Source organism: Papaver somniferum, unplaced genomic scaffold (assembly GCF_003573695.1).
Source record: "Papaver somniferum cultivar HN1 unplaced genomic scaffold, ASM357369v1 unplaced-scaffold_25, whole genome shotgun sequence".
NCBI lineage: Eukaryota > Viridiplantae > Streptophyta > Magnoliopsida > Ranunculales > Papaveraceae > Papaver > Papaver somniferum.
Window position 1 is genome coordinate 562103 of NW_020635485.1, and position 17551 is coordinate 579653.

Below are 17551 nucleotides of genomic sequence, written 5' to 3' on the forward strand. Positions count from 1 at the left end.
CGCATACTGTAAACACATCTTGGAGAAAACAAGAATGGATTAGTAACTCATGAGATTTTCAAACTTACTAGAAAGAAAGAAATGAAAAAAGGTAGAAAAAGAAAAACCAAATTAATGAGTAAAGAACATAAATTAACTTCAAATAAAACAACGATGAAACTTAGTGCATTAAGAAACAGGTGAAGGGATAATCTGACTAAAAGAAAACTCGAAAATGGATAAAAATTAACTGAGTTGAGAAAGCACTACACCCGATTCACAGAAACGAGAGAGAATCATTCGAAAGATTAGTTGACGACGACTGATGAAAGTTAGATTTGAAGCACTTAGATACCAACCTTTTCATGTATCTGTTGTTCTTTATGCTGCTTTGACAATGTTGACTCTATTCGAAGGATTAAACCTTGACAATGTTGGCTTGTTCAAACAAAATAACCCTTTCAGTTGGAAAACATAATATTCATCCAACGTACTACCTTCGTCCCTAATTAGATGACCTAGTTAAAATTTACTAGTAAATTTAGAAATGATTTATCTCTCAAACCATACAACGGATTTTCGTAAACTTTGTATCATCGGAAAGCATTTTAAAACACCTACCTAATGAATATAAATATGATTATCAAATTTTACATATTTCTTATAATAATACTAATCTATTACTCCACTTATTTATGGTATAGGTCATCTACTTAGGGACGGACGGAGTATTTGTTTATACATTTTCATTTTATTTTTGTCATCTGGAGTAACTCTAGGGTTTTTCTAACTCCTACATTTTTTGCAGCACAGAAAACAGCACAAGAAAAGTAAAACAGGCAAAGCCACCCAAAAAGACAACCCACAAAAATCAAGAAGGCTATTATTGGGGCGTCACATTCCATTAGAGGGACGTCACCTAATAAGACAAAAACGGGTCATCCATAAGTAATATCAAAAAACTCTTATCTCAAATAATTTTGTAATGACTAAACAACCCTTATTTAGTTAATTTTAATTTAATTTTGTGGGAAGAAAAATTGTTCGTAAAATAAACTTCTACAGTTGGAAATAATCCAAATCTAGACGTAAAATCACTTCTACGGTCGGAAATATTCCAAACCTGGACGTAAAATCAGATTCTACGGTTGAAATTAAAAGGAACCTGGACGTAAAATGAGCTTCTAGGATTGGAACTAATTCAAACCTGGACGTAAAACTACGTGCAAATAAAATTCTACGTTTGGAATTAATCCAAACCTGGACGTAAAATCACTTCTACGGTTGGAAATAATCCAAACCTAAACGTAAAATCACTTCTACTGTTAGAATTAAAAGACAACTGGACGTAAAATCGGATTCTTGGAATTAAAAGAAACCTAGACGTAAAATGAGCTTCTACGGTTTGAACTAACCCAATCCTGGACGTAAAATTACATGCAAATAAAATTCTACGGTTGGAATTGATCCAAACCTGGACGTAAAATCACTTCTAGTTAAGGGGTAATCTAGACATTTTATATGTGTTAGGATGTCCCACAACCACTTTTTTAGACATTAAAAATCCAAGTGAAGCCCCTCTATTGGAATGTGACGCTCCAATAATAGCCTTCAAAATCAAGTCCTAACAAAGATGATTAAAGGTGGGTTCAACTGCTTTATACTACCTCACACTGTACATGAAAAACAACCTAAAACTGCAACGAACTATTAATCTATGCAGCTTATTCAAATTAAAACGTCTTGAAAATTTTGAGACCCGCTGCAACTGTCATCGGTCGTCTGCTTATAAGAGACTCAAATCCTAAAATGTTTCTTTCGCCTATAGAGTCGTGGTTCCTCTAGAAGGGAGAAATGATGAAGAGAGTGAGTACATGACGACTCTTAGAAGAAACTGTTAAGAAACCTTAGTGAGAACAAAAGGACAAATATAAAATCATGTTTCTTCATAACTATGCCTATATATATACTCAGCTCTCTTGATACATGGAAAAAAAAAAGGCTGGCCAAAATTATGCATTACCACTCATGTTCCCCATGCACACGTACTTAACCTGCATCAAGTGGGCAATAACAAAGAAACCGTTAAAATATATTGATAATAACAAACAACAAAGAGAAAAATTATGGTTAAAATTAGACTGACAATAACAAACAACAAAGAAATGATAACTGGTTCAAAACATATGCTGACCGCACTGGTAGATGAACATCATCTACTGCTTACCTCCAGGTATTCATCCATCCCATACTTGGAACCCTCTCGTCCAAGACCAGACTGTTTAACTCCTCCGAATGGTGCCACCTATGTAAGGGTAAGAACATCAAGATAAACCCACAAAATTGCAGATCATGGCTTTAACTTACGACCTTTGGAACGGGAATAAATTTCCCAGAAATGACTCACCTCTGTTGATATTATTCCTTCATTGACCCCAACTATTCCATACTCAAGTGCTTCAGATACACGCCAAGAACGTTGGACATTTGTTGTGAAAACATAAGCAGCAAGTCCTAAATATACACACATAAAAACACAGAATTAACATGGAAATACTTCTATGGATACTAAATTATTAACATGCACTTCCATGAATTAAGTAAACACCATGGGAATTTATTATTTCTAATTACAGCAGCTAGCTTCACCACTGCACAAAAATTACAAAAGAGAACTCCTTGCAACGTTGAACTTTTAGGAAGTATGACAGAAGGCAACGATTATATGGAAATTTACCTGCATTTGAATTGCCTCTTCTTCAGTTTTGAAACGCAAAAGAGGCGCAATAGGGCCAAATACTTCTTGGCTGTAGGAGAGAATAGTATAGAATATTTAAGGTGATGTGCATGTCGAGGCGAGACAGCAAGGTATTATAAAGTACATATTAGACGGCATTTCTTTGATTGGATATATCGCATAACCAATTTGAAATGCGAGCAATTCAGAATTGTGTCTGCACCACAACCACTAGTCAATTTGTATGTGTTTAGTTCTTTCATTAACTCGACTAACTTCTAAAATCCAAATATAACAAACTTTAAAACATGTTTTACCTAATATCACGTATTATAGCAATTAAAAATTCTTCCTAATAAACACCCATAAAGCAAACTTTTCTGTGCTGGTCCTAATATCATATATAGTCACTCATCAAGCTGCTACTAGGACTGATGGTTTTGTCTTCCAATTTGGGGACAAATTTGGTCAAGTAGCATCCATTTTGATCACATTTGGTCAAGTAACACCAATCAATGATTGGTGGTTTCTAAGGTGAACTAAAATGAACTGTGAAGCACCAGCTTTAGTCAATGATTGGTGGGTTTCAAATGTGGACTAAAATTCATTGCGATGCACAAAAGCTCACCAGCTGCCCAAATGAGGGTTATTTAGAAACATTATCAAGGTTTGAAGTTTATTCTGTTTTCTGAAAATAGGACTACAGCAAAGTGAAAGCGTTACTCCTATTATTTTGCAGCATAGGCTCAGTACGCCACCACTGCATCTCACCTATATAGAAACAGATATGCAGATTGTAGGGTGGATAGGTTATCATGTGTCATGTATTTCAAATGGTAAGAATTATGTCATAATGGCAGGAGTTAAGGTTGTTAATACAGTGTTCCCCACAGATCAGATAAGAAACCAACATTCTTAATAGTTGCAGTGATGTTGTGACAGCACTCTTGATGGTGGCAGAAAAAGTATGATGTACACGGGGTGGTCATAAACATGATATATTTGAAACCAAGTCATTTTAATTATCACCATACAAATAGCTTTTCTTACATATGACACACGAGAGAGCAACTTTCATGTTAATCGATGGCTATCTCTTAATGTTTCGGATGCTACACCTAACCTTAGATGTCAGATGTATACTTTTTATCAATTAGGATGAAGATAATGATATCTCCTAGTGACAGGCTTCTTCTTCTTCTTTTGCAATACCTATTAGCAGGCTAGGCGCAAATGAAACCTTATAAAAATTAATGTATATGCTTTTTTTTATTTATTTACCTAGCTATGAGCATCTCGTTGTTGACTTCACCGAGTACAGTAGGCTCATAAAATGTCATCCCAAGGCTATGTCTTTTACCACCCAGGAGTACTTTTGCTCCCTAAAATACATAAAAAAAGTGGAAGATTTTAAGCAAGCCATACCCCGGCACAAGTTTCCCATCCGAATAATTGTTAAAATAAATACAATAAGCATATGAAATTACTTAAAACAATAATCAACGCGAATAGGAAGACGAACGATAAACCATACCTTTGAGGTAGCATCTTGAAGAAAAGATTCAATCTGTGTGATTCAGAAAACCGCAGTCAATCAATATGGTTCTCCCGAAAAGATAGTCAATAAACAGTTCAGAGTTAAACAACAGCTAACCTTTTGCACGGCAGCATCATTGATTAGTGGACCCTGTACAAGGTAAACAATAATTATACATCACCCACAATCCTAAATTGGCTAATTCAAAGGGAAAAACCATAATTCATAGTTACACAAAAACTAACCTCTAACGATTATGTATCCAGGGTTTATAGGTAACAAACCTCTACTAATAATAAATCCAGGTGTTAACTGAATACATAAGGTTCATGGGTGGAATATGCAAGTAAAAATTATGCTTGAACATGAGCTGTGTCCCATGACAAAGATACCACATCAGATCTTCATATCGGTACAAGGTGTGTGACACGGCTCTGGCAAAATAAAAAACACGGACTCGGCCGTAAACTATTAAGATACTGACATTTTGGTAATTTTTTCAGTGGTGATTTGTCTGAGATATAGCATTTTATGCAAAACATGGAACGCTTAAACTTTGCAGAAATGACCCACAGAAGTTAATGCTACCATCCAGATTCCCCTAGTAGCAAAGGACACTAATAGTTGTTAGTGCTCTTAAAAATCAGAAACAAACAGACAAGCTGGGCAAATCATGCTCCTTCAGTTATTACATAAATAAGGATAAAGGAACACCACCATAACACTAACATGTGACTCAGGAGACTTCCTAGCTGCCAAAATATATATGACCTAATCAACAATTATTGGGTTTACTCTTTCCACATCCTAATCTGCAGCCATCTGAAACTGACCTTCTACACAATATTGAACTTACCCAAATCTAATGAAGCCTCATTCTTTCCGCAGTGTGAATTTACTTCCGTCTATTATGATTTACCTTCTGGTTACTAAAGTTTTTGTGGATCTCTAATACACAACCACGATAATCCTTTTCTGAACAGAGGCTTGGACTCGAACTTGAATGGAGATTAGGTGATCTTGCATAGAGAGTGTTTAGCATTAATTTAGCATAATGGATACAAAAAGAATTTTTCAACAAATTGGAGGCCAAAAAATAAGTATATCGATACCTGTGAAACGCTTTATGTGAAACCATACCCAACTTCAAGTTTTTTCACAGCACTGACGAAAGCATTAGCGAATTTTTCATAAATACCTGTATCATATCCGAGAGGCATATATAAATAGCAAATAGGATATATCAGATACAAAAGTCTAGAGAGAGAGAGAGAACGAAGTAGCTACACAACATTGAGTGATTGCATCTTGAACCCATTCTCTTCTTTTTTTAACCTTGGACCTTTTGGATCTTAAACGAAGTAGCTACGCAACACTAGGAGAAAAAGCACAAACGCAAATCATACTGCTGAATGTTTACTCCATCGTAGTTACCTTCTTGCACGATAATCCTATTTGCACAGACACAAATTTGTCCACTGTTACGGAACTTCGCTGCAAGCTGTAAATGTGATGGTATATTTAAGCAGAATGTTATGACCATGTTAGAACTAACTGAAATTTGTGAGGATGTTACAAAGCAAAGATTTGAACTACCCTTCACAACTAGAGTGTTCTAAAAATTCTTCATGATTAAGATTAAAGAAGAAAAAAAAATTATTCTTCATATAATTAAGCATAAATGCTGAAATATGCTTTCATTCCAGCTTCCCCTCACTGATATGAATTCCCGAAAATTATTAAACTTACACTTCCTTTTACGGCCACATCTATGTCCGCATCATCGAAGACTATACAGGGTGCATTTCCACCAAGTTCCAAGGACACCTATAAACACAAGATCCACACATAAGTTAGAATTTTTGAGAGCAGGGATATTTTTTTTTTTTCTTTTGATTGAAAATACAGCTATTATCATTCACGGTGATTCAGTTAAGACCCAAAACAGTTGTACAGTATTGTCCAAATCAAGGACATCTCACTCTTAAATGTAACATTTCTTAATAGTTGATGGCATCTTTCATATAACATATGTCGGTTGAATATGACACAAATCAATGATCACCCTGATATCGTTTTCATGCAACCAACGCATCTTACTCTTCGATTTTCAGTGGGTCAAGGCATACCTCAAGAGGAGCATTAAAACCAGAAAACTTGATAAATTTGTAAAGTGGAACTCATATTAGCAATCACAAATAGAATTAAAATGTATTGCAAATGATCTATACCCAAAAAATGTTTCACTCACAAGTCGCAGCATAACTGCCAGTTGTTACCCAGATTTGAATCCTAAAGAAAAGGGAAGAACTCCACAATTCCAAACATTTCAGTGGCAAACCAGATATGGTGGTATTCTATCTAATTCAATCAGGAGCAATTTTGATATTAAAATAATGTGAACAATATCCACAAAGGAAAAAAAATCTTTACATTAACATGGAAACTTGGACAATATTTTCGAAATGGAACATCATCCTTTAGCAGCCCATAACTTGCTAGCGGAACAGAATAAATGAAAGCTAATAGAAGTCCATTAGTTACATTCTGGATAGTTCGAAAAAAACTGGAAGCATGGGACTCTTATTAAATGCAAAAAGGAGAAACTGGAACATAGAGCATCCAATAGCACCAAAAAGAACATAGCAGAAGTGCTAAGAGAGAAAACAATGAAACTCTTACACACCAGAACACCAAGTAGAGAATTTCAAGAGAGACTGGAACGTACACAGGACTATGAAATGTACTAAACTAGTTCTTAAAAATAGCCTATATACTGTGAAATGTACTTCTTAAATAGTTCTCTCTTATTCCTGGTATCTGCCACTAGCATTTTATCAATTAATATTTTGAATAAATAAGTACGATTTGACCACAGGATATAGTTTTAATCAAGCGTAGAACAGAAGCTAACATGTGACCGGGTGGAACTTTCAATATTTGTCGCATACCTTTTTCACAGTTTGTGCAGCACCTGCCATCAATTTTTTCCCAACAGCCGTTGATCCCGTGAACGTGATCTTCCTTACCTATGGTGCAGATTACTGACCATTTTAGTTTCTAATGTTTTAACATTTGCTGCAACACAATGTTTAAATATAGTGAATCATTTATTTTGCTAAGTGTATCAAACCTGTGAACTTTCTAAGAGAGTGTCTCCGATTTCCGAAGCATTCCCCATAACCACATTAACAGCACCCTGAAATAGCGAAACAAAGAATTCCAGAAAAAAACAGTTGAATCAGAAACCCATAATCAATCCAATGGTAACAAACTAAGTTAGATTACATACAGAAGGAAAACCAACTATTTATCCGACTTTATTAAAACATGGTCAAATGTTCCCTTGCATCCTAGTAAACCGGTGCATAGTTAACAAAAATACTGGAAACACTTTTTTACATCGCATAAAGCCTGGCACAATTAACCATCAAAGACGAATTGAGTGCTATACTAGCAGATATAACGTGACTTCAAAAATGAGCAGTCAAAGGAGTAAACTATCATGATTATTTCTTGCTCATGTTAAGACAACGTTGGCCTTCGCGGAAAACCTGATATTACCAGGAAGTTCGTTAGTGTGACTAACGCCATATTTGTTTGATATATGACAGATAAATAATTTTCAGCATCACATTGACCAACAGTACTCTACTGTACTCCGACAATAAAAACTTAAGCCAGTAAGCAAATTTATTGAGGCTTCTTCTCATGATCCTCTCTTTCTTCTATCTTGTTTTCTTCAACATTTGAATATCATCTTAGTCTTATATGTCCACAATATAAAAATCACATATCGAAGTTATTTCCACGGGACTGGTAAGGGTTTCTAGTACACTGCTGAAATGATCTACTAAGCAAACTTAAAAAAGTATACGAGTAAAAGGTACCGGCGGTATTCCAGCTTGAATGGAGAGCTCAGCTGCTGCTAATGCTGTCAATGGTGTCAGTTCAGAGGGCTTAATAACAACTGTACAACCACATGCAAGAGCTGGGCCAACCTTCCAAGGATAAAGATAGAACTGTGGCCTTCAACACAAGCATGTGAGGAGCAGATAGCAGCAAGGTTTAAACAGACATACCTTTCGAGTGATCATGGCCAAAGGAAAATTCCAGGGTGTAATTGCTCCAACAACACCTACGGGCTGCAAGAATCACAAGAGAGAAAGAGGGAGAGAGATGAGTAAGTCGGAAATACTAATTCCTTACAAACTGCACCTCTGCAAGACTAGAGTCTAAAAGCTAACATCAAAACCAGCTAACAAACTGTATATGGAGAAAATTTCTGAAAACACCTTTTTCTTTCTTTTTTAATGTATGAGCTTTATCATTAAGAAATTAGTGATAATTGAAAACTCATTGAATACCAGTGCCCAAAATTCAGCTGCCCGACAAGAATAAATATTAGATGTAAGAGATGGTGGGACTTTAGATGGACCCATAAAAGAACAACAAAAGTGATATATGAAAACAAACAACATGAATATTGAGAAACAGACTGCTTCATGTATTTTACCACTACACTACTCTTGATTGCAAGATAAACATCTCCGCCGTAGTCAACTGGAAGAAATGCAGCCTAAAGATTGGAGATCCGAAAACTTTAGGTGGCCTTTAACTATTAGAAAAACAGATTTTGCTTTAGTCAATTCTAAGACTATATGTGGATATATATTTACGCATTAACATCACTTCTATTACATATGCACAATTGTGGATCCACGTTACATCATTGCACTCACACATGAGTGCATGTCTTTATATACTAGAGAACGGGAGATAGCATATTGTGCTTACCTGTTTTAGAACAAATAATCTACGATCAGTTAGAGCGGCTGGTATTATATCCCCATATATACGTTTTGCTTCCTCGGCATAGAACTCAATGAAATTAGCCCCATAGGTTACCTGTAAAAGAACCAAAGAACTACATAAGTTTAAACTTATTTCCAGCACTACTTAAAGCAATGGATAGATTTGGATACCTCTCCAATAGCTTCCTTTAAAGGTTTTCCTTGCTCCAATGTTACGAGTTTCCCAAGATCTTCTTTGTGAGCAATCAGCAAACCGTACCTTCAAATGTGTGTGAAACACACGTGCCATGTGTAAGAGACAGTCAAGCATCACTGAAAAAATGTATTTTAATATTACATAATGGTGCATGGGCCACAATAACTTGGTAATATGAAAATTGGCAACAAATATAACTAAGCTATCATCTAAGTTGGCAATCATAAAATTTTGGCCACTCTAACGTTTGTAATCAGGAAATAAAGTAGCACTTAACAGAAGTATTACAAGATTTGGAAATGACAAGTAGCTCCAACTACAAAGGGTGCTACTTGCTAAAATCAGGCATATTTTAAAAGCCCAGACTCTCAGGAATACACTAGATTTCCTTAGCAAAACACTGAAGCTTGTATTGTGTTACTTTGTTGAATTAGAAATTAGAAAGGAAAGCATCAATATTTGTAATGACAACTGTTTTGATGATGTATACTGAACAGCGAAGAAGACACTAGCTAATTCTTCTCTTAATTGATTGCGATGGAGTAAATGACAATCAAGTCATTTATAGGCCAGGCATAACTGACCCTCATGGCCTATTTATATCTAGACTAAGTTCTCACTGGAACTAAGTTTCAACAAACTCTACATCTGCTAGATAATTCTAGCAATATCAAGTAGTCCCAAGTAAATAATAAGGCAAATCTTTTTACGGTATGTTGTTTGGTACAAGATGTACGATGTGGAATTGGATATGTAGCCGCAGCGAGGCCGGGCCTCTCCAAGATATGGTTCACGAGCCTTGTCGGAATTAATATGCTAACTAAGGAAGTGTCGATCTACAAATATGTCCGATCATGGTGTTGAGTGGGCCTACCGCTAGTATACATAAAACTTAAAAGAACTCCACATCTAATAACGGCTAGAGACCCCCCATACTATCTTTTCTTTGCATACACCTAAAGCTTCCTTTTATTGGTAACTATATCTTGCATTGGAAAGTGAACTTTAAGTGTCTACCAATGTAGTTAATATCGGATATCGGTTCATCTCGGCCGCGACCGATATACTGGTACGATTTTATATCGGGGATATTATCGTTGAAATATCGGTATAATATCGGTTCTAAATTTAGAGACTATACTTTTATATTAAACATTTTCTCCACACATTTACGGATAAAATATAATAGATACCATCAATCAACCAAAATAAAAAAAAAAAAACCAATAATAAAGAAGGTCTATTACCATATTTGACCATTAACTATCAATTTCCATTGTCTATTAGGAAGGTCTATTACCTCAAATTCTTTAATTGATGAAGAAAAAACTGGGGTTTTTTTCTTTCTGATATAGGTTTTGAAGATGAAATTTGTGGGTACAAGTTATTAATAAGAATGAACCCTCAAAAATAAGTGGGTTTTGAAGATGTTGACGAATTTAATTAATCAAAGCAAAAAAAAAAAAAAAAGACTAATTATCAAAAGGTTCAAAACCCTAACCTTCAATTAATCAATAGTCTCTGAGATTTTTAGATGAAGAACATCAGGTAATCAAAAGTTCCTTCCTTAGATTGGATTCTCAATGATGATATTTGAAGAACACGACTTGCTGAATCAGGTATTTGAAGAACACGATCTGTTTTTCACTTCATCTCCTCTTCTTTTCTCTTCCACAGTTCGACTAAAAACAATCGAATGAAATTTTAGGGATTTAACGTATACCGGAACTGAAAAACCAAGATTACCCTTGGACTTTACACAAAATGACCGGTACCGGCTAATTTTGGAAAATCTCGTTTCGTCCGTATCGGCCGATTTTATCGGGTAAATATCGTATCCCCGATATCCTTCATATCGTATCGTGCTAGACCGATATTCGAAATATCGGCGATATATCGGCCATATCGGCCGATATTGACTACACTGGTGTCTACTTAATAATATTCCAAATATTGTAAAGTCGAAACACAATTTATAAGCAGAGCAATACAGAAAGACTACAGGTATGCTGTACCATTTGCGCAGGCATTTGCTCCGTTCGTTTGCAGTAAGCTTGCTCCAAGCTGTAAGAGAAAATATATGATATGGTTATGCAATATATATATATTTATTTAATATGTTGGTTTTTCTATATTGTCTGTAACAATAGTTTCTTTAGCTAAGTGCCAAAATCTCTTTCCATCACTCAGAAAGTTCTTTTCCAAGAATTAATCAATCTTTAGCTGCTATAGACATTGTTATGCAAATGATCACAGAACCGAAAACAATTACATGGATTTCACGAAGACGAGCACAGTGTAGCATTTATCTTTCATGTGGTAACATAAGTCCTCCAATCAAATGCCCTTCAACCTTAACAATCTAATTGATTTTAATGGCAGGTCATTTAAGCTAAAATTACCAAGGGTCCACGTGGTAGCTTAAGCAAATTTACTATCTGCAACTGAACACTTACTGTACCACCAGATTTAGCAAAACTTCATTGGCAGGTTCAGTTTCTTTACCTTTCAAATTTAAGGGGACAATGGGCCAACACATATAAGTCGGTCTCATATGTGCAACAACACAACAAAAAAGAAAAACCACTGGCACTGTGTCACCTTTAGGTCCTAAGATGAAAAGTATTTAGAAATTCCTAAAAAGAACGTAAAAAAGAACTTTCAACGAGATTCTCTTCAGACCAACAGCAAGAAATTATATCACCAACACTATGACAAGTTAAGCTTAGGAACTTCGTAGAAGGATAGTATGTGCTAAGAACCATACCACAATACCAGTAAGAGAAAAAGTGGGGCAAGTTAGCATCATCATGGGGAGGACCGTTTATAATACATGACATCGCCGGAAACGGATCTTACTACCTGCATAATCTGAAAGGAGAAGTCCTTAGACACCCATGGAACGCTAAATACCCCAAGCCATACTATCCGTAAAGCAGCGCAGTTCTGCACCTGCGTGAAGAGTACCAGAAGAAGAAAACAGCGTACCTGCTCAACGTGTTTCTATCTCTGGACGAGGAATAGCAGACTTCACCTCATCAATTGAACAATTTTTTTGAAAATAACTCTATTGGGGAAAGTATCAATGTAAAATCTCTCGGGACTCCCCTATCAACGTCTATAAGTGCACGACCATGGGGAAGGCTTCCAGCAGAAAGAGATACCCAAACGATAAACAAGGCAGCGGTTCAGCGGAATGGGTGCCTGTAAATAATTTTAATAACGCATCACATATCCGGGAACGCTGCATCAACCCCCACCGTTTGGTGATCCTCTGGCCAAGGGTTAGCCAGCGGGGTGACAGGTCCAAAGTCAATAACAAAGGTGCATACCTTCGTTACTGTCGTCAAACACTTTTTATGGTAAAGCAGAGTTGTACATATCCAAATAAACGATGATCCATTCCAAAAAAGTTGATTACAGGATCGGGAAATTAAGCAAGGGATAAACAAAAGTAAGACAAAATATACAAAAATGGCCCAAAGCCAAGTAATCAACAAAGATCAACTTTCTATAACAAACACAGAAGCTTATTTCCCTCGGAAGGCTCGGCGCGATCAACGGGATTCTTCGGTTGAGACGAAGGAACGCTTCCTCCCGAAGAAGGACCTGAAGAGCAAGACAAGGGCTCAGGCATAGGACGACGAGGATACTTCTTAACAATATTATATTCCTTCAGAAGGTTCTGTTCGATCTTGGTTAAAATCTTGTGAATCTCCTCGGCCAACTGGCAACGATCCTTATGAGTAATAACGGTAGCCTTTGAGCTCCGATTGCGACAACAAATATGTCAAGCGGGTCACCTCTTGGGATGCTTCCTTCGCCGCTGCATCCCTAGATCCAGCCAACCCTTCGAAATACTTGGTTTGACCCTCCTGGTACACTAGGGAAGATTGAGCCTTTTCAAGCTTCTCATTTGTAAGGTTAAGCTGTCCCTCGAGCTCTGAAAAAGAAAACACAAAAGGGTTAGAATGCCAGAATCACGGAACCACTCACAACCCAATAAATGTATACCTTCGACCCTAGCCGAAGCTATCTCATATTCATTAACTACAATGTCCCGGGCTTCGTCAAGAAAATCATACTCCTCTGAAATTTTCTTATAATCCGACCGAAGAGTAGTAAGAGAAAACTGACACTCATCCAACTCTACCTGTTTCATGGAGTCTAAATTGTTAGAGCATAGCTCGGTCGACCTCACATGCCTTGCTATCTCAAGCATGTTTGTCAATGTTAGTGATCAAAACTATGAGTCTTGATTTCTAGCCTACATAGCTAAGTCTCGGACTAGGATAGAAAAGTGTAGTTGAGCTCAAGGACTTCATGGCAATTCAACGACAACAACGAAGATCTACACAAAGAACCGTGGAACTTCATCAACAAAAAGGTATGTGGATACTTGAACTTATCTATCACTCAAAAGTATATCTCTTCTATCTCCTACTTCTTATGAGATAAAAGTCGTATGCTATATAGACTAGATCATACACATTTGACATTTCGAGCTGAGCATTCATTGCTTATCTTTTATCTCGAAATCATGTGTTGGTAAAGCGTTTCGCTTTGATCAAGTTTATCTTCACCTAGTGACGAAAGTCATGAAAAGTTTCAATCACTTTAAGAATTGCTCTGACATGAATCGGTCTGTGAATAACGGCTACATAGCGTCCTCTGAGAATGTCTCAATGATTGAAATGAGAGTTTAGATTACATAATCATGTATTCCTTGAACCGAAGTTTTCGAACATTATTGATCAAGAGAAATCGGGAGGATTGTGGAATTGGCTTTCCAAGTCCACGAACCCAGTCCGCAGACTCAGTCCTCGAACTGTCGGAAGTTCTCGACCAAGAATTTATGCTGGATTTTCCAAAACTCGTTTGTGTGCTAAGTACGCGAACTCAGTCCGCGAACCCAGTCCGCGAACTGGCAAAAGTTCTCTTTCCGAGAATTTCTGCTGAGTTTGGAAAACTCAACCGATTAACTTAAGTCCGCGAACTTGTTTGTGAACTTAAGAGGTTATGATCTAAAGATGTGCTCTGAACATGAAACATTAAATTACTAAGGAATGCTTTATGCAAACCGTGACTATAATGTTCATGAGCCGATTCAATCGAATCGAATCATCTTTGTTTCAATTGTGTCTTGTGTAGTTACATAAGATCTCATAGCAATTGAACAACTCTTTAACTAATTCATTTGATTTAATTGAACTAGTTATGGTGAAGAAGAACAAGGTTAATATGAAATGCTCATATGGTTAACCTTTTGGGTTACTATATTGAACCAACATACACGTACACGTTTGGGCACGGTTTTCACAAACCCAGTAAACGTATATCTCAAGTGTGTGTGATAAGCTAAGTTTTCGATCTAACGGTTGAGTAATATTAGCTTGAATCAAATCAGGTTTTCATCTAATGGTGAATATGGATTGCTTTGTAACTAAGGAAAAACCCTGATTTGAAGGCTATATAAAGGGGACATCTAGCTTTGTGAAAAACTAATCCCCACACGTCTGGGTGATACTAGTGCGCTCGCTAGAGTCGATTCTCCTTTAACCTTTAGTTTTCTTCTCTAAAACCAGGTTAACGACTTAAAGACTTTATTGGGATTGTGAAACCAGACCCGATACTACTTTTATCGTAGTTGTGTGATATGATCTTGCATATTCTTTCGTACGAGTACAATCGATTGATTGGCTTGAGATCGTGAGAGTTCTCTGATAGGCAAGATAAAGAAGTCACAAACATCTTCGTCTCACTGTTTGTGATTCCTCGACAAACCGCCTGTGTAGTCAGGAAGGATTGTAGAGAGGTGATTGATTAATCTAGGCTGTTCTTCGGGAATATAAGACCGGATTATCAATTGGTTCATGTTCACCTTGATTTTATATCTTAAGACGGAACAAAACCTAGGGTTTATCTGCGGGAGACAGATTTATCCTTTGATAGACTTTTCTGTGTGAGACAGATATGTTTATTATCAAGTCTGTGATTTTGGGTTACAAAAACTCTTGGTTGTGGGTGAGATCAGCTAAGAGAATCAAGTGCGTAGTATCCTGCTGGGATCAGAGGCGTAGGAGTACAACTGTACCTTGGATCGGTGAGATACTGATTGGGGTTCAAATATAGTCCGGTCCGAAGTTAGCTTGGAGTAGGCTAGTGTCTGTAGCGGCTTAATACAGTGTGTATTCAATCTGGACTAGGTCCCGGGGGTTTTCTGCATTTGCGGTTTCCTCGTTAACAAAACTTCTGGTGTCTGTGTTATTTCTTTTCCGCATTATATTTTATATTATTGAAATATTACAGATTGTGCGTTAAGATCATCAATTGGAAATCCAACCTTTGGTTATTGATTGATATTGATTGATCCTTGGACATTGGTCTTTGGTACCGTCCGAGTTATCCCTTGTGTTTGATTAAAGACTCGCTATTGTTTTAGCTTGAGTAAATCAAAACAAGTGAGAGATATTAACTCCTTGAGATACTTTAATCTAGATTGAGTCTGACTATCTAGTTGATTCTCTAGCAAAGTATTTTGGAGTTAGTCCATACAGATTCCTAATCGAATTATTGGGTGGTGCTTTTGGACCCCCGCTTTTTCAATTGGTATCGGAGCAGGAAAACACGTTAAAGACCTTACAAGTCTGTGTTTGTAGCGATCTGATTATGGACGAGTCTATCTCTAATAACGTACCAGTTCAGAAATTACCAGATGATTCTAAAAGCTTGGATTCACCTGAGAGAACTGTCACATCTAAGTCAATATCCAAACATTATCTTGATGTAAAAACTGTTGATTGGGAAACTCTCATAGAAGAACAGTTGGATGAACTTTCTGATGAAGGTGATTCAGATATTGATAGAGATGTTGATGAGGAAGTCTCAGAGTATATTAAGTTTTTGGATTCTTGGAATATGAAGAAGATTAGAACTTCTCATGTCACACCTCTTCTGACTCCTCTCTGTCGAGAAAACAAGAAATTGAGAAGATGTTATGCAGGTGATTATTTTTCGAATCGTTCTACTGAATCGATCCTCAAGGATTCTGAGGAAAACCTACGTATGAAGTCACTTGAATGTGATAATCTTTATCAAAAGTACTTTTTGTTGGAAGAGAAACTTGCAGAATCTGAAGCAAGGTTTAACTTCCAACAAACAAGTTTTGACGACAGAGAAAGCGCTTATCTCACTCGAGAAAAACGCCTTGAGGCTGATTTAGTTGATGCTCTTGATAAAATCAAGATGTTGGAAGATGACTTGAAAAAGTTCAATACTAGTTCAAGCAAATTAACAACTATGCTAGGAGCAAGTAAAAATCATCGGGATACACGAGGATTAGGCTATAAGGGAATAGATGCTCCAAGTACTAGCAAAGAGGTAAAATTTGTCAAGGCTAGTGATTCTTCTCAACAAAAGGTTTCCACTAATGTAAAAAGTGAAATACCTTCTCCGGAAGTTGAGGTTCAAAAGAGCAAAGTTTATCAACCTCCAAAGTTAGCACACACGAATCGAGGTAAGAATATTTCTTATGTTTGCCACTATTGCGGAAATAAAGGTCACCTGTAAAGGAGATGCCGTTTCCATATAAGGAATAAGAAACTTCATGATGTTCTTGTTTGGGCATCACAAGAAGTTGTGAAACCAAGGTCATACGTTAAGACTGATCCTCTTAACGTTACAGGTTGTAATTGTCCAACCTTTAGGCAAAGGAATCAGTGCTATGATAGACCTAGATTTTCCTATAAACGTCGTACGAATCCTTTTCATAATCGTAATGGTTATCAAAAGGATAAATTCGTAAATACGAAGACAAGATCCGATTCTCCCAATTGGAGAAAGACTAACTTGCAAAAGAATAGTCAATCCAATTCTCTTCCGAGAATTCTAGAAAAAAGTGATGGGAAGAAGGTTCCGACTGTTCCTAAACGCACTCAAAAGTGGATACCGAAGAAAGACAATGATGTTTTTGAGTGTGAAAAATAATGATCTCCCGGAAAATTCTATGACCATGGGAGAAGGCAGTATCCATGATGTTGGAACTTAAAGAGTTCTTTGGAAAGATGGATGCGGATGTGAAAGGTTCTAAAAGTGATCTATTTCATGATAATCCAAAAGTCACTTGTGGTGAGCAAGACATTGTTCACCTCAACACAACTTGAGTGTGTTGCAAGTGCATCCTCACCAAGGAATGCCCTGTTATGTATACGGTGAGGGAAACACAAGAATTGGGCGCACAGATTATGTTCGGTAAGGCTGTAGAATTCAGTTGGATTCATCTAAAAGTG

The 17551-nt window shown here is 36.7% G+C and overlaps 1 pseudogene; it reads right to left on the bottom strand.

Moving 5' to 3' along the window:
• Positions 1 to 1887: 1887 nt before the first annotated feature.
• Positions 1888 to 13425, bottom strand: LOC113341169 (annotated as a pseudogene).
• Between the last annotated feature and the right edge of the window lie 4126 nt (positions 13426 to 17551).